Source organism: Bombina bombina, chromosome 1 (genome assembly GCF_027579735.1).
Source record: "Bombina bombina isolate aBomBom1 chromosome 1, aBomBom1.pri, whole genome shotgun sequence".
Classification (NCBI taxonomy): domain Eukaryota; kingdom Metazoa; phylum Chordata; class Amphibia; order Anura; family Bombinatoridae; genus Bombina; species Bombina bombina.
This window is the reverse complement of record NC_069499.1, coordinates 1529780375-1529795155: the sequence shown is the minus strand read 5'-3', so window position 1 is coordinate 1529795155 and position 14781 is coordinate 1529780375. Positions and strand designations below refer to the sequence as shown.

Below are 14781 nucleotides of genomic sequence, written 5' to 3'. Positions count from 1 at the left end.
TCTGGGTTTTTATTCATTGTCCCAAAGAAAGAAAATTCATTCAGACCAATTCTGGATCTGAAATTTTTTTATCGTTTTGTAAGGGTCCCAACTTTCAAGATGGTGACTATAAGGACTATTCTGCCTTTTGTTCAGCAAGGTCATTACATGTCCACAATAGACTTACAGGACGCTTATCTTCACATTCCGATTCATCCAGATCATTATCGGTTTCTGAGATTCTCTTTTCTAGACGAGCATTACCAATTTCTCGCTCTTCCATTTGGCCTAGCAACAGCTCCAAGAATCTTTTCGATGGTTCTCGGTGCCCTTCTATCTGTAATCAGAGAGCAGGGTATTGCAGGGTTTCCTTATTTGGACGATATCTTGGTACTGGCTCAATATTTTTATTTAGCAGAATCTCACACAAATCAACTAGTGTTGTTTCTTCAAAGACATGGTTGCAGGATCAGTTTACCAAAGAGTTTCTTGATTCCTCAGACAAGGTTCACCTTTTTAGGTTTCCAGATAGATTCAGTCTCCATGTCTTTAACAGACAAGAGACACATGAAATTGGTTTTAGCCTGTCGAAACCTTCAGTCTCGATCATTCCGTTCAGTGGCTATGTGCATGGAAGTTTTAAGTCTCATGACTGCAGCATTGGACGCAATCCCCTTTGCTCGTTTTCATATGAGACCTCTGCAGCTTTGTATGCTGAATCAATGGTTCAGGGATTATACTTGGATGTCACAATTGATATTCTTAAATCCCAACATTCAACTCTCTCTGACTTGGTGGTTAGACCATCATCGTATTGTTCAAGGGGCCTTTTCTCTTGTTAAGTGTGTTCAGTCCACGGGTCATCCATTACTTATGGGATATATTCTCCTTCCCAACAGGAAGTTGCAAGAGGATCACCCAAGCAGAGCTGCTATATAGCTCCTCCCCTCACATGTCATATCCAGTCATTCTCTTGCAAGTCTCAACAAAGAAGGAGGTCGCGAGAGGAGATAATTATTCTTCAATCAAAAGTTTATTATTTTAAAATGGCACCGGAGTGTGCTGTTTTTTCTCTCAGGCAGTATTTAGAAGAAGAATCTGCCTGCGTTTTCTATGATCTTAGCGGACGTAACTAAGATCCACTGGCTGTTCTCGCACATTCTGAGGAGTAGGGTAACTTCAGAAAAGGGAATAGCATGCGGGGTCCCCCGCAAATGAGGTATGTGCAGTAATATTTTCTAGGAATGGAATTGACTAAGAAAACACTGCTGTTACCCATATGATGTAAGTACAGCCTTTAATGCAGTAGTAGCGACTGGTATCAGGCTGATAAATGTATGCGCAGTTGAGTTATTTTCTAGGGACTAGAATTTGACTGAGAAAATACTGTTAATACTGAAATAAATGTATGAGCCTTAACTGCAGTAGAAGCGACTGGTAGCAGGCTTAGTGATAACTTTGCATAACAATGGAAAGTTGTTTTTAAAACGTTTACTGGCATGTTATTCGTTTTGTGAGGTACTTTGGTGATAAATCTTTTTGGGCATGATTTTTTTCCATATGGCTAACGTATATTTCTGCATAGAAACCGTTGTAACAGGTCTCCCACTGTTGTAATATGAGTGGGAGGGGCCTTTTTTAGCGCCTTGTTGTGCAGTTAAAATTCTAGCACAGTCTTCCTGCTTCTTCCTCCTTGATCCAGGACGTCTCCAGAGAGCTCAGGGGTCTTCAAAATTCATTTTTGAGGGAGGTAATCAGTCACAGCAGACCTGTGACAGTGTGTTTGACTGTGATAAAAGCGTTAAATCATAAATTGATTATCCGTTTTTGGGTATTGAGGGGTTAATCATCCGTTTGCTTGTGGGTGCAATCCTCTGCTAAATTCATACATTTACTGTTAAAATTGTTGGCTATAACTGAATTAGTTCATTGTTATTTCAACTGTGACAGTTTTTTGTGTTTTTAAAAGCGCTGCAGCGTTTTTTTCTATTGCTTGTAAATGTATTGAAAGATTTTTTCCAAGCTTGCTAGCCTTCATTGCTAGTCTGTTTAAACATGTCTGATACAGATGAATCTACTTGTTCATTATGTTTAAAAGCCAATAGAAATATGTGTACCAATTGTATTGATGTTACTTTAAATAAAAGTCAGTCTTTACTGGTAAAGAAATTATCACCAGACAACGAGGGGGAAGTTATGCCGACTAACTCTCCTCACGTGTCAGTACCTTCGCCTCCCGCTCAGGAGGTGCGTGAGATTGTGGCGCCAAGTACATCAAGGCCCTTACAAATCACTTTGCATGATATGGCTAATGTTATGAAAGAAGTATTATCTAATTTGCCTGAGTTAAGAGGCAAGCGCGATAGCTCTGGGTTTTGTACAAGACCTCTTAGTAATGGGAGTGATCCACCCGGTTCCGCGGACGGAACAAGGGCAAGGTTTTTACTCAAATCTGTTTGTGGTTCCCAAAAAAGAGGGAACCTTCAGGCCAATCTTGGACCTGAAGATCTTAAACAAATTCCTAAGGGTTCCATCGTTCAAAATGGAAACTGTTCGAACCATCCTACCCATGATCCAAGAGGGTCAGTATATGACCACAGTGGACTTAAAGGATGCCTACCTTCACATACCGATTCACAAAGATCATTATCGGTACCTAAGGTTTGCCTTTCTAGACAGGCATTACCAGTTTGTAGCTCTTCCCTTCGGGTTGGCTACGGCCCCGAGAATTTTTACAAAGGTTCTGGGCTCGCTTCTGGCGGTACTAAGACCGCAAGGCATAGCGGTGGCTCCGTACCTAGACGACATTCTGATACAAGCGTCAAGTTTTCAAAATGCAAAGTCTCATACAGAGATAGTTCTAGCATTTCTGAGGTCGCATGGGTGGAAAGTGAACATGGAAAAGAGTTCTCTGTTCCCATTCACAAGGGTTCCCTTTCTAGGGACTCTTATAGATTCTGTAGAGATGAAGATTTACCTGACGGAGTCCAGGTTATCAAAAATCCTAAATGCTTGCCGTGTCCTTCATTCCATTCCAAGCCCATCAGTAGCTCAGTGCATGGAAGTAATCGGCTTAATGGTTGCGGCAATGGACATAGTGCCATTTGCGCGCCTACATCTCAGACCGCTGCAACTATGCATGCTAAGTCAGTGGAATGGGGATTACTCAGATCTGTCCCCTTTACTGAATCTGGACCAGGAGGCCAGAGATTCTCTTCTCTGGTGGTTGTCACGGGTTCATCTGTCCAAAGGAATGACTTTTCGCAGACCAGATTGGACGATTGTAATAACAGTTGCCAGCATACTAGGCTGGGGTGCAGTCTGGAACTCCCTGAAGGCTCAGGGATCGTGGACTCAGGAGGAGAAACTCCTCCCAATAAACATTCTGGAATTAAGAGCAATATTCAATGCTCTTCTAGCTTGGCCTCAGTTAGCAACACTGAGGTTCATCAGATTTCAGTCGGACAACATCACGACTGTGGCTTACATCAATCATCAAGGGGGAACCAGGAGTTCCCTAGCGATGTTGGAAGTCTCGAAGATAATTCGCTGGGCAGAGTCTCACTCTTGCCACCTGTCAGCGATCTACATCCCAGGTGTGGAGAACTGGGAGGTGGATTTTCTAAGTCGCCAGACCTTTCATCCGGGGGAGTGGGAACTTCACCCGGAGGTGTTTGCTCAACTGATTCTTCGTTGGGGCGAACCGGAGCTGGATCTCATGGCATCTCGCCAGAACGCCAAGCTTCCTTGTTACGGATCCAGGTCCAGGGACCCGGGAGCGGTGCTGGTAGATGCATTAGCAGCCCCTTGGGTTTTCAACATGGCTTATGTGTTTCCACCATTTCCGTTCCTACCTCGACTGATTGCCAGGATCAAACAGAAGAGAGCATCGGTGATTCTGATAGCGCCTGCGTGGCCACGCAGGACCTGGTATGCAGACCTAGTGGACATGTCGTCCTGTCCACCATGGTCTCTGCCTCTGAGGCAGGACCTTCTAATGCAGGGTCCTTTCAACCATCCAAACCTAATTTCTCTGAGGCTGACTGCATGGAGATTGAACGCTTGATTCTCTCAAAGCGTGGTTTTTCGGAGTCGGTTATTGATACGTTAATACAGGCTCGGAAACCTGTTACCAGAAAAATTTACCATAAGATATGGCGTAAATATTTATATTGGTGTGAATCCAAGAGTTACTCATGGAGTAAGGTTAGGATTCCTAGGATATTGGCTTTTCTACAAGAAGGTTTAGAAAAGGGTTTATCCGCTAGTTTGTTAAAGGGACAGATTTCTGCTCTGTCTATTCTTTTACACAAACGTCTGGCAGAGAATCCAGACGTCCAGGCTTTTTGTCAGGCTTTGGCTAGGATTAAGCCTGTGTTTAAAACTGTTGCTCCTCCGTGGAGCTTAAACTTGGTTCTTAAAGTTCTTCAGGGTGTTCCGTTTGAACCCCTTCATTCCATTGATATTAAGCTTTTATCTTGGAAAGTTCTGTTTTTGATGGCTATTTCCTCGGCTCGAAGAGTCTCTGAGTTATCTGCCTTACATTGCGATTCTCCTTATCTGATTTTTCATTCAGACAAGGTAGTTCTGCGTACTAAACCTGGGTTTTTACCTAAGGTTGTTTCTAACAGGAATATCAATCAAGAGATTGTTGTTCCTTCATTATGTCCTAATCCTTCTTCAAAGAAGGAACGTCTTTTGCATAATCTGGACGTAGTCCGTGCCCTGAAGTTCTACTTACAGGCAACTAAAGATTTTCGGCAAACTTCTTCTCTGTTTGTCATTTATTCTGGTCAGAGGAGAGGTCAAAAGGCTTCGGCCACCTCTCTCTCTTTTTGGCTTCGTAGCATAATACGTTTAGCCTATGAGACTGCTGGACAGCAGCCTCCTGAAAGAATTACAGCTCATTCCACTAGAGCTGTGGCTTCCACCTGGGCCTTTAAGAATGAGGCCTCTGTTGAACAGATTTGCAAGGCTGCAACTTGGTCTTCACTTCATACCTTTTCAAAATTTTACAAATTTGACACTTTTGCTTCTTCGGAGGCTGTTTTTGGGAGAAAGGTTCTACAGGCAGTGGTTCCTTCTGTTTAATGTTCCTGCCTTGTCCCTCCCATCATCCGTGTACTTTAGCTTTGGTATTGGTATCCCATAAGTAATGGATGACCCGTGGACTGAACACACTTAACAAGAGAAAACATAATTTATGCTTACCTGATAAATTTATTTCTCTTGTAGTGTGTTCAGTCCACGGCCCGCCCTGTTTTTTTTTTGAGGCAGTTCTAAATTTTAATTAAAACTCCAGTCACCACTGCACCCTATAGTTTTTCCTTTCTCGTCTTGTTTCGGTCGAATGACTGGATATGACATGTGAGGGGAGGAGCTATATAGCAGCTCTGCTTGGGTGATCCTCTTGCAACTTCCTGTTGGGAAGGAGAATATATCCCATAAGTAATGGATGACCCGTGGACTGAACACACTACAAGAGAAATAAATTTATCAGGTAAGCATAAATTATGTTTTTTGTTCGTCCTTCCTGGACTATAGTCTCTACAGATACAAGTCTTTCAGGTTGGGGAGCTGTCTGCTGGTCTCTTACAGCACAAGGGTTTGGAATCCTCTAGAGGCGAGGTTACCAATCAATATCTTAGAACTCCGTGCGATTTTCAGGGCTCTTCAAGCTTGACCTCTATTAAAGAGAGAACTTTTCATTCGCTTTCAGACCGACAATGTCATAACTGTGGCATATGTCAATCATCAGGGTGGGACTCAGTCTTTTAGCAATGAAAGAAGTATCACGGGTACTTTCTTGGGCGGAATCTAACTCCTTTCTAATTTCTACGATTCATATCCCAGGTGTAGACAATTGGGAAGCGGATTATCTCAGCCGTCAGACTTTACATCCAGATGTGTTTTTTCAGATGTGGGGTCTTCCAGAAATAGATCTGATGGCTTCCCATCTAAACAAGAAACTTCCCAGATACCTTTCCAGGTCCACGGATCCTCAGGTGGAGATGGTGGATGCGTTAGCAGTTCCTTGGTCTTATCAACTTATATTTTTCTGCCTCTAGTTCTTCTTCCAAGGGTGATCTCCAAGATCATGATGGAACAATCACATGTGTTTCTGATAGCACCAGTATGGGTTTTGGTATGCGGATCTTGTCCTGATGTCCAGTTGACAACCTTGGTCACTTCCTTTAAGGCCAGACCTTCTGTCTCGAGGGCCGTTTTTCCATCAGGATGGAAATCCTTAGTCATAGAGGTTTCTCTAACTCAGTGATTAATACTATGTTGCAGGCTTGTAAGTCTGTTTCATGGAAGATTTATTTGGAAAACCTATATTTCATAGTGTTCTCATAAATTCTCTTGGCATTCTTTTAGAATTCCTAGAATTTTACAGTTTCTTCAGAACGGTTTGGATAAAGGTTTGTCCTCAAGTACTTTGAAGGGACAAATCTCTGCTCTTTCTGTTTTATTTTATAGAAATATTGCTAAACTTCCTAATATTCACTGTTTTGTTCAGGCTTTGGTCCATATCAAGCCTGTTATTAAATCTATTTCTCCTCCTTTTAGTCTTAATTTGGGTTTGAAGGTTTTGCAAGCTCCTCCTTTTGAGCCTATGCATTCTTTGGATATTAAACTACTTTCTTGGAAAGTATTGTTCCTTTTGGCAATCTCTTGTGCTAGAAGAGTTTCTAAATTGTCTGCTCTCTCTTGTGAGTCTACTTTTCTAATTTTCCATCAGGATAAAGCTGTTTTGCTGACTTTGTTTAAATTTCTTCCTAAGGTTGTAAATTTGTAACAACATTAGTAGGGAAATTGTTTTTCCTTCCTTGTGTCCTAATCCTAATAATTCTCTTGAGAAATTGTTACATTTTTTTGGATGTGTTAAAGACTATGTTGAGGCCATTCTGATTGCTTTTTCGTGGCTGTGACGACGTGGTTTGCAGATCTGGTGGGGTGTCATCCTCTTCGCCGTGGAGGTTACCCTGTCGCAGGGAACTGCTGGAGCAGGGCCCTTTTCAACATCGAAATCTAGATTCTCTGAGGCTGACTGCGTTGAGATTGAACACCTAGTCTTTGCCAAGAGAGGCTTTTCTGAAAGTGTGATTGATACTCTGGTTCAGGCAAGGAAGGCAGTCACTCGTCGCATCTACCATAAGGTGTGGAGGACTTACTTGTCCTGGTGTGAGAAGCATGGATATCCTTGGCACAGAGTGAAGGTATCCAGGATAGGAGACTCGCTGATCTCCCTGACATTCAATCTTTTGTTCAGGCTCTGTCTAAAGTCAGGCTTGTCTTTAGACAGTCTGCTCCCCCATGGAGCTTAAACTTGGTCCTTTAGGTATTGCAGAGGGTTCCGTTTGAGCCTATGCATTCCATTGACATTCAGATTCTTTCCTTGAAGGTTCTCTTCCTGTTGATTATTGCATCGGCACGCAGAGTATCTGAACTGGCTGCCTTGCAAAGTGAGCCTCCTTATCTGGTGTTCCATGCAGCTAAGGCTGTGCTTCGCACTGGTTTGGGGTTTCTTCCCAAGGTAGTGTCTAACCGTAACATCAATAAGGAAATAGTTGTTCCTTCTTTGTGTCCTAACCCTTCTTCTTCTTCTAAGGAGCGGTTACTTCATAACCTGGATGTGATTCGTGCCTTGAAGTTCTATCTTCATTCTACAAAGGATTTCAGGCAGTCTACATCTCTTTTTGTGGTGTATTCTGGGAAGCGCAAGGGGCAGAGGGTCTCTGCTACTTCTTTGTCCTTTTGGTTGAGGAGTTTGATTCGCTTGGCCTATGAGACAGCGGGACATAAGCCTCCTCACAGGATCACGGCTCATTCAACTTGAGCTGTGTCTTCATCTTGGGCCTTCAAAATTGAAGCCTCTATGGAGCAAATTTGTAAGGTGGCTACGTGGTCCTCCTTACACACTTTTACAAAGTTTTACAAATTTTACTTTTTTGCGTCTGCGGAAGCTGTTTTTTGGAGAAACGTATTGCAGGCTGTGGTGCCCTCTGATTAGGGTCTGCCTTTTTGCCCTCCCTGCTTCATTCAGTGTTCTCTAGATCTTGGGTATTTGTTCCCAACAGTAATGAATGAAGCCGTGGACTCTCCTCCCATTTAGATGGAAAACATAAATTATGCTTACCTGATAATTTTATTTCCATCGAGGGGAGGAGAGTCCACAGCTCCCGCCCGTATCGCCGATGGGTGGACCTAAATGTATTTATCTTCTGGCACCATTTATATCCTGATATTTTTCCAACTGTTCCTTGTTCCCTCGGCAGAATGACTGGAGGATGAGGGAAGTGGGGGAGGTATTTAAGCCTTTGGCTGTGGTGTCTTTCCTCCTGGTGGCCAGGTACTTAATTCCCAACAGTTATGAATGAAGCCGTGGACTCTCCTCCCACTTGTTGCAAATGAAACTAACAGGTAAGCATAATTTATGTTTTACTAAATTTTACCATTTCAATGTATTTGCTTCTTCTGAAGCAGTTTTTGGTAGAAAAGTTCTTCAGGCAGCTGTCTCAGTTTGATTCTTCTGCTTATATTTTAAGTTTTTTTCTTGAAATTTATAAGAGACTTATTTTTTGTTTGGATTTAATTTCTCAGCAGAAATAGCTGTTTTTATTTTATCCCTCCCTCTCTAGTGACTCTTCTGTGGACTTCCACATCTTGGGTATTATATCCCATACGTCACTAGCTCATGGACTCTTGCCATTTACATGAAAGAAAACATAATTTATGTAAGAACTTACCTGATGAATTCATTTCTTTCATAATGGCAAGAGTCCATGAGGCCCACCATGTTTTTTTGGTGGTTATATTTTTTTGTATAAAAGCACAATATTATTTTCCAGTTCCTCTTTTTGTAATCTTTTTTTACTCCTTTTTGCACCTCACTACTTGGCTATACGTTAAACTAAGGTGTGAGTGTGGTTTTTATAGGCATTTTGAGGTTTTGGAAACTTTGCCCCTCCTGGTAGGAATGTATATCCCATACGTCACTAGCTCATGGACTCTTGCCATTTTGAAAGAAATAAATGTATCAGGTAAGTTCTTACATAAATTATGTTTTCTTCTAAGGTTTTCTTTACGTATTTCTGATTCCGCCAGGACTGCTTTAGCCAGTTTATCTCCGTTATCTGAGGAGAATCTTAAGTTGCTTCTGAGGGCGAGATTTCTGACTCTGAATCTGCTGTAGTTAGTACAGCAGACTCAGAGGAGGTTAATTTTAGATTTAAGCTTGAGCACCTCTGTTTACTTTTGAAAAGGCTCTAGCTACTTTGGAGGATTCTGAAATACAGTCGCAGAAACTCCTAAAAAGGCTAATAAACTCAATAGAGTCTTTGATGTCAAACCCAAATCTGGGAAATTATATCCTGTGCAAGATCGCATGTCTGATATTATATCTCAGCAATGGGAGAAGCCGGGTGTTCCTTTTTCCCCGTCTCCTGTTTTTTTGCTGACTCTGTTCCTAAAGTGGAGGGTGCTATATTCACATCAGCCAAGAGAACCACTATTCCTCTAGAGGAAAGTACCTCCTTTAAAGATCCTATGGATAGGAAACTGGAAGGATACTTAAGAAAGATGTTTCTTCACCAGGGTCTACAATGGCAACCTGTTGCTAATATTGTGGCGGTCGCTGGTGCGGCTTCGTACTGGTGCGACTCCTTGTCAGATCTGATTTCGGAGGAGACTACTATAGAGGAAGACAGGATCAAGGCTTTAAAGCTGGCTAATACCTTGATCTGCGATGCCTTTGATGTCAAACCCAAATCTGTGAAATTATATCCTGTGCAAGATCGCATGTCTGATATTATATCTCAGGAATGGGAGAAGCCAGGTGTTCCTTTTTCCCCGTCTCCTGTTTTTAAAAAAAGGTTTCCTGTTGCTGACTCTGTTCCTAAAGTAGAGGGTGCTATATTCACATCAGCCAAGAGAACCACTATTCCTCTAGAGGAAATTACCTCCTTTAAAGATCCTATGGATAGGAAACTGGAAGGATACTTAAGAAAACATAATTTATGCTTACCTGATAAATTCCTTTCTTCTGTAGTGTGATCAGTCCACGGGTCATCATTACTTCTGGGATATTACTCCTCCCCAACAGGAAGTGCAAGAGGATTCACCCAGCAGAGCTGCATATAGCTCCTCCCCTCTACGTCACTCCCAGTCATTCGACCAAGGACCAACGAGAAAGGAGAAGCCAAGGGTGTAGTGGTGACTGGAGTATAATTTAAAAAATATTTACCTGCCTTAAAAAAAAAAAAAAAAAAAAAAAAAAAACAGGGCGGGCCGTGGACTGATCACACTACAGAAGAAAGGAATTTATCAGGTAAGCATAAATTATGTTTTCTTCTGTTAAGTGTGATCAGTCCACGGGTCATCATTACTTCTGGGATACCAATACCAAAGCAAAAGTACACGGATGACGGGAGGGATAGGCAGGCTCTTTATACAGAAGGAACCACTGCCTGAAGAACCTTTCTCCCAAAAATAGCCTCCGAGGAAGCAAAAGTGTCAAATTTGTAAAATTTGGAAAAAGTATGAAGCGAAGACCAAGTTGCAGCCTTGCAAATCTGTTCAACAGAGGCCTCATTCTTGAAGGCCCAAGTGGAAGCCACAGCTCTAGTAGAATGAGCTGTAATTCTTTCAGGAGGCTGCTGTCCAGCAGTCTCATAAGCTAAACGTATTATGCTACGAAGCCAAAAGGAAAGAGAGGTAGCAGAAGCCTTTTGACCTCTCCTCTGACCAGAGTAAACGACAAACAGAGAAGACGTTTGTCGAAATTCCTTAGTTGCCTGTAAGTAAAATTTTAGGGCACGAACTACGTCCAGATTGTACAGTAGACGTTCCTTCTTCGAAGAAGGATTTGGACACAAAGAAGGAACAACAATCTCTTGATTGATATTCCTGTTAGTGACTACCTTAGGTAAGAACCCAGGTTTAGTACGCAGAACTACCTTATCCGAATGAAAAAATCAAATAAGGAGAATCACAATGTAAGGCTGATAACTCAGAGACTCTTCGAGCCGAGGAAATAGCCATTAAAAATAGAACTTTCCAAGATAACAACTTTATATCAATGGAATGAAGGGGTTCAAACGGAACGCCCTGTAAAACGTTAAGAACAAGGTTTAAGCTCCATGGCGGAGCAACAGTTTTAAACACAGGCTTAATCCTGGCCAAAGCCTGACAAAAAGCCTGAACGTCTGGAACTTCTGACAGACGTTTGTGTAACAGAATGGACAGAGCTGAGATCTGTCCCTTTAATGAACTAGCAGATAAACCCTTTTCCAAACCTTCTTGTAGAAAAGACAATATCCTAGGAATCCTAACCTTACTCCAAGAGTAACCTTTGGATTCACACCAATATAGGTATTTACGCCATATCTTATGGTAAATCCTTCTGGTAACAGGCTTCCTAGCCTGTATTAAGGTATCAATAACTGACTCAGAAAACCCACGTCTTGATAAAATCAAGCGTTCAATTTCCAAGCAGTCAGCTTCAGAGAAGTTAGATTTTGATGTTTGAAAGGACCCTGTATCAGGAGATCCTGTTTCAGAGGTAGAGACCAAGGTGGACAGGATGATATGTCCACCAGGTCTGCATACCAAGTCCTGCGTGGCCATGCAGGTGCTATTAGAATCACTGATGCTCTCTCCTGTTTGATTCTGGCAATCAATCGAGGAAGCATCGGGAAGGGTGGAAACACGTAAGCCATCCTGAAGTCCCAAGGTGCTGTCAGGGCATCTATCAGGACTGCTCCTGGATCCCTGGATCTGGACCCGTAACGAGGAAGCTTGGCGTTCTGTCGAGACGCCATGAGATCTATCTCTGGTTTGCCCCAACGTCGAAGTATTTGGGCAAAGACCTCCGGATGAAGCTCCCACTCCCCCGGATGAAAAGTCTGACGACTTAAGAAATCCGCCTCCCAGTTCTCCACTCCCGGAATGTGGATTGCTGACAGGTGGCAAGAGTGAGACTCTGCCCAGCGAATTATCTTTGATACTTCCATCATTGCTAGGGGGCTTCTTGTCCCTCCCTGATGGTTGATGTAAGCTACCGTCGTGATGTTGTCCGACTGAAACCTGATGAACCCCCGAGTTGTCAACTGGGGCCAAGCCAGGAGGGCATTGAGAACTGCTCTCAATTCCAGAATGTTTATTGGCAGGAGACTCTCCTCCTGACTCCATTGTCCCTGAGCTTTCAGAGAATTCCAGACGGCACCCCAACCTAGAAGGCTGGCGTCTGTTGTTACAATTGTCCAGTCTGGTCTGCTGAATGGCATCCCCCTGGACAGATGTGGCCGAGAAAGCCACCATAGAAGAGAATTTCTGGTCTCTTGATCCAGATTCAGAGGAGGGGACAAATCTGAGTAATCCCCATTCCACTGACTTAGCATGCACAGTTGCAGTGGTCTGAGGTGTAAGCGAGCAAAGGGAACTATGTCCATTGCCGCTACCATTAAGCCGATTACCTCCATGCATTGAGCCACTGACGGGTGTTGAATGGAATGAAGGGTGCGGCAAGCACTTTGAAGTCTTGTTAACCTGTCCTCTGTCAGGTAAATCTTCATTTCTACAGAATCTATATGAGTCCCCAGGAAGGGAACTCTTGTGAGTAGAACGAGTGAACTTTTCTTTTCGTTCACCTTCCATCCATGTGACCTTAGAAAAGCCAGTACTAACTCTGTATGAGACTTGGCAGTTTGAAAGCTTGAAGCTTGTATCAGAATGTCGTCTAGGTACGGAGCTACCGAGATTCCCCGCGGTCTTAGTACCGCCAGAAGAGCACCCAGAACCTTTGTGAAGATTCTTGGAGCTGTAGCCAATCCGAATGGAAGAGCTACAAACTGGTAATGCCTGTCTAGGAAGGCAAACCTTAGATACCGGTAATGATGTTTGTGAATCGGTATGTGAAGGTAAGCATCCTTTAAATCCACTGTGGTCATGTACTGACCCTTTTGGATCATGGGTAAAATTGTCCGAATAGTCTCCATTTTGAACGATGGAACTCTTAGGAATTTGTTTAGGATCTTTAAATCCAGGATTGGTCTGAAAGTTCCCTCTTTTTTGGGAACCACAAACAGATTTGAGTAAAACCCTTATCCCTGTTCCGACCGTGGAACTGGATGGATTACTCCCATTAACAAAAGTTCTTGTACGCAGCGTAGAAACGCCTCTTTCTTTGTTTGGTTTGTTGACAACCTTGACAGATGAAATCTCTCTCTTGGAGGAGAGAATTTGAAGTCCAGAAGGTATCCCTGAGATATTATCTCTAGCGCCCAGGGGTCCTGGACATCTCTTGCCCAAGCCTGGGCGAAGAGAGAAAGTCTGCCCCCCACTAGATCCGATCCCGGATCGGGGGCCCTCAATTCATGCTGTTTTAGGGGCAGCAGCAGGTTTCCTGGCCTGCTTGCCCTTGTTCCAAGACTGGTTAGGTCTCCAGCTTTGTCTGTAGCGAGCAACAGATCCTTCTTGTTTTGGAGCAGTGGAAGTTGATGCTGCTCCTGCTTTGAAATTCCGAAAGGAACGAAAATTAGACTGTCTAGCCTTAGGTTTGGCTCTGTCTTGAGGCAGGGCGTGGCCCTTACCTCCTGTAATGTCAGCGATAATTTCTTTCAAACCGGGCCCAAATAAGGTCTGCCCTTGGAAAGGTATATTAAGTAATTTGGACTTAGAAGTTACATCAGCTGACCAGGATTTTAGCCACAGTGCTCTGCGCGCCTGAATGGCGAATCCGGAATTCTTAGCCGTAAGTTTAGTTAAATGTACTACGGCTTCCGAAATGAATGAATTAGCTAGCTTAAGGATTCTAAGCCTGTCCGTAATGTCGTCCAGAGTAGCTGAACTAAGGTTGTCTTCCAGAGACTCAATCCAGAATGCCGCTGCAGCCGTGACCGGCGCAATGCATGCAAGGGGTTGCAATATAAAACCTTGTTGAACAAACATTTTCTTAAGGTAACCCTCTAACTTTTTATCCATTGGATCTGAAAAGGCACAGCTATCCTCCACCGGGATAGTGGTACGCTTAGCTAAAGTAGAAACTGCTCCCTCCACCTTAGGGACCGTTTGCCATAAGTCCCGTGTGGTGGTGTCTATTGGAAACATCTTTCTAAATATCGGAGGGGGTGAGAACGGCACACCGGGTCTATCCCACTCCTTAGGAATAATTTCAGTTAGTCTCTTAGGTATAGGAAAAACGTCAGTACTTGTTGGTACAGCAAAATATTTATCCAACCTACACATTTTCTCTGGTATTGCAACTGTGTTACAATCATTCAGAGCCGCTAACACCTCCCCTAGTAATACACGGAGGTTTTCCAGCTTAAATTTAAAATTTGAAATATCTGAATCCAATCTGTTTGGATCAGAACCGTCAGCCGCAGAATGAAGCTCTCCGTCCTCATGTTCTGCAAGTTGTGACGCAGTATCTGACATGGCCCTAGCATTATCAGCGCACTCTGTTCTCACCCCAGAGTGATCACGCTTGCCTCTTAGCTCTGGTAATTTAGCCAAAACCTCAGTCATAACAGTAGCCATATCTTGTAATGTTATTTGTAATGGCCGCCCGGATGTAGTGGGCGCCACAATATCGCGCACCTCCCGAGCGGGAGATGCAGGTACTGTCACGTGAGGCGAGTTAGTCGGCATAACTCTCCCCTTGTTGTTTGGTGAAATTTGTTCAATTTGTACAGATTGACTTTTATTTAAAGTAGCATCAATACAGTTAGTACATAAATTTCTATTGGGCTCCACTTTGGCGTTAGCACAAATAGTACAGGTCTCATCCTCTGAATCAGA

The 14781-nt window shown here is 43.2% G+C and overlaps 1 protein-coding gene across 4 annotated transcripts in view; it reads left to right on the top strand.

Moving 5' to 3' along the window:
- The window catches only part of SPAG9 (sperm associated antigen 9), an 828940-nt gene that overhangs the window by 734535 nt on the left and 79624 nt on the right, over positions 1 to 14781 (top strand). The window lies entirely within an intron of this gene.